At 40.1% G+C, this 3949-nt stretch overlaps 1 pseudogene; it reads right to left on the bottom strand.

Annotated features, from left to right (window-relative positions):
- Positions 1–718: 718 nt before the first annotated feature.
- Positions 719–1937, bottom strand: LOC122075917 (annotated as a pseudogene).
- Positions 1938–3949: the final 2012 nt, after the last annotated feature.

The raw sequence follows: 3949 nt of genomic DNA, 5'->3' as shown, positions 1-3949 counted from the left end.
AAAAGGTTATCTTTCAATGTGTGCACGGACGTGAGACTTGAGAGGCAACGAACTGAGACGTTTTGAATAACCTCAATGAAGATGAAATTCCATTTCTACCTTCGCTTTTAAAAATTGTCATAAAAAATGGATGTAGCAAAATCCAAACATATGAAATTACATTTTGTTTTCTCTCGGGCCAATAACCTCTTTGACATCCTGGGCGCTTTGGTATTTTTATTTTTGGGTAATACTTCGGTACTACTTAAAGTAATTTGGAATAAATAGGTTATAGCAGATTTTTAACCTACCTAAGTTACAACTAGACAAATCCTAAATAAAAATTTCAACCAAATAATAATAATCATAATAATAATAATAATAATAATAATAATAATAAAACTAGACAAACCCTAAATAAAAAGGATTTACTTTATCCTAGCAATTCGCATGCTATTTTTTACCCATTACAGAGTACAAGACCTGCCATGTTTCAAACACAGTAATTATAAATCCGGTAAGTTATTACTTTTTAACCGATAAAACTAACTTAGAGGGTGTGAAAATCTACTGCAGTCGTTGTATTGATTCAAGGAAAATCGGGTGACTGAGAACTCCTTGGGACATGTATCCAGACGCTCTCAACCACCGCTCACTACAAAGAATGTGGACTTAAATAGAAGAATCCTATCCGACCGTTCAAACCCATTATTACCCAAAAATAAAAATCCTGAAAAACTGTGAAATCCAAATCATTTATTATAAAACTTTCTTTTGGTAAGCATTTATTACATAACTGACTTCGCAGATTCAGCAGCAGCTGAAGCTCTCCCAGACGAGTGAACGAACTCTTTAACCTGGTCCAACAGTGCCTGAGCCTTCGCCGGGTCAAACAGCTCGACTCCATGAAATCCGGTTTCATCGAATCGGGCCACAACAGTAATCCCACAGCTCTCCAGCATCTCCACAAACTCCCTCTGCCGGTCCACCAACGGGTCCCCACCATACCCCCATAACCAAGCACTTCTTCCCTTTGAGTCTCAGAAACCTCTCCCCAAGCCAGTCCAACCGGCTCATCATTGGGTTGCAATACTCATGATTCCGGTCAGACCCGGCTGGCAACGCAAGCTCCCACATCAAGTCATTGGAAGGCAGCGACAGGATCCGGTCATCCTTTAGCCTCAGCTCTGATCCAGTCCTCTGCAAACCACCGAAATACGGCTGGTTTAATACAAATCCTTGGATCTTCACCGGATCAAGATCTAATCCGACGGTTCGAAATGCAGCTTGGTAGACAATGTTTCCACCGGCGCTGCTCCCCATAAGGTAACACGAGTTGAAATCCACGTGGTCCCTCAGCCATGGTTCACCATTGGATCTGAAGGCTTGTGCTTGGACCCACCGGATCGCTTCCACCGCATCGTCGTAGGCTGCAGGGAGGCGGTGCTCGGGAGCGAGACGTTATTCTACGGAAGCGATTACACCGGGGAGTTCACGGGCCATATGAGAGCATGAAAGGTGGAAAGGCTGAGATGCGGCACTGAAGAGAATGAAACCTCCACCGTGGAAGTAGATAATGAGAGGGAGTTTAGCCCCGGCGGTGGCCGAGGCTGTGCCGGAAATGGCACTGGTGGGAAGGAAAAGGCGGAGCGAGGTGTTGGTAGTGGCGTTGAGAGGAACGTCTTTGGAGAGGACCAGGTCTGGTGAGTCCGAACCGGATTCTTTGCCGGTAGGCGGCGAGTTAGGGAAGAGGTTGACTCGGGTGAGCGTTCCATCTGGGTTGAGAGTGATTCTGAGTTGCTTGTAAGGGTTGATGGAGCTTGGTGTTGCAGGTTCTTCTGCCATGTTTAATTGGCTCTTGCGTTTCTGAACGGTTATGGATTGTAATTGTAAGTAGCCTGCTGAGTCTTACCCAATCTGAGGTCACTTCTTTGTATCTTTTGCGAGTATCCCCTTAATATAACGCGGCGTATTTGTTAAGTGTCCGTTTCTTAAACGTCAGATTGGTATTTTAACTAAGGATGCCAATCTGACAGTTGAGAAGTACGTACTGTCGTTCTATATTTTCTTTTAAAGCGGATTCCAATCAAACGTTTTACGGATCATCAAGTGTTTAATTTGTTCCCCTACTCAAGCGACTCATGGATGACCCACATGAGGACATTAAATGTTTCTACCAAGAAAAGAAAAGTGGACATTCAATGTGATATAACAAGGAAGACTAATTGTGGCCCCAAACAAACACTGGGAAAGGAATGGCCATTCATTCGGTGGGTGGTTAGTAAGACCTTTATGGGAATGGACTTCAGTGTCGAGAGTTGGCAAAGAATCTCCCACACAAGCATATTCTTAGAGTCTCAGTAAGTTGTGTACCTAACTTCCTCCCCATCACTATTATTATATTACTCTATTATTTATTTATTTATTTATTATTATTATTATTATTATTATTATTATTATTATTATTATTATTATTATTATTATTATTGTATTTGTATGTGGATAGGAGTTACTGCCATGATGGAGTGTTAAGTATTTAATAGAAGTTGGTAAATTAGTAGAAATTAGAGATAAGTATAGAAGTGGAAGTAGTGGAGCGTAGATTGAGTGTATGGTGTAGGAATATATGAAGCAAGGTTTGTAACTACTTGTTAATCCTATTTAATAAAAACTAATATAGAATATAAAAAGGCAATGAAAAATTATCCTAAATTATCTCTTTTGATTTTATCTTGAGAAGAGGCATTAGCCAGATGTCCGGCTTCGTCTGTAAAGCCAAGAGATAGGCATCTCCTAATTAGCCAACCCTATTTTATCTCTCATATTTTCTCTCTAGATCCTACTTTCTCTCCCTCTCTCCACCGTGTACCTATCATCGAGATAAAATAGGGTCTAGCTAATTAGGAGGTGCCTACCTCTTGGCTTTACGGACGAAGCCGGACGTCTGGCTAATGCCTCTTCTCAAGATAAAATCAAGAGGGATAATTTAGGATATTTTTTCATTACCTTTTTCTATTCCATAGTAGTTCCTATTAAATATGATTAACAAGTAGTTACAAACCTTGCTTCACGTATTCGCACACCATACACTCCACTACTTCCACTTCCATACTTATCTCTAATTTCTACTAACTTACCAACTTCTATTAAATACTTAACACTCCACCATGGCAATAACTCCTACCCACATATAAATACAATAATAATAATAACAAATAAATAAATAATATAATAAGGAGGAGGAAGTTAGGTACGTAACAATCCTTCCCCCTCAAACTGTCCTTGTCCTCAAAAACCACCGGGATCCCGTATCTTGATAGTAAAAGTTGCAGTCAATGAATCTGGAATGGTTAATTTGATACGCACCAATCTAGTTGTAAAGATGGGCATCTCCTTGAGGGAATTGATGAATGGTATATTCATCTTCTTCTTTGACTCCTTTTGCTTCTTTTTCTTCTTTTTGTTCATCTTCTTCTTCATCTTCTTCTTCTTCCTCAACTCAGCCAAACTCTTTTGGACACATTGATAAATTCTAAGCATTTCATTAGAAATCACCATCATGTCCTGAATAGATGAACACATGGCTTCGATGATCTCAATATTCATACCCATAGTCATAGGATCGACCCTGCTCTGATACCAGATGATAGGTACACGATGGAGAGAGGGAGAGAAAGTAGGAGATAGAGAGAAAATAGGAGAGATAAAATAAGGTTTGGCCAATTAGGAGGTGTCTACCTCTTGGCTTTACGGATGAAGCCGGACGTCTGGGTAATTGGGAGGTAGCCGCCTCTTCTCAAGATAAGATCAAGAGAGATAATTTAGGATAATTTTTCATTTCCTTTTTCTATTCCATATTAGTTCCTATTAAATAGGATTAACAAGTTGTTACAAACCTTGCTTCACGTATTTCCACACCATACACTCCATCTACGCTCCACTACTTTCACTCCATATTTATCTCTAACTT

This window comes from Macadamia integrifolia, chromosome 4 (assembly GCF_013358625.1).
Source record: "Macadamia integrifolia cultivar HAES 741 chromosome 4, SCU_Mint_v3, whole genome shotgun sequence".
Lineage (NCBI taxonomy): Eukaryota > Viridiplantae > Streptophyta > Magnoliopsida > Proteales > Proteaceae > Macadamia > Macadamia integrifolia.
This window is presented reverse-complemented; position numbering and strand designations above follow the sequence as displayed.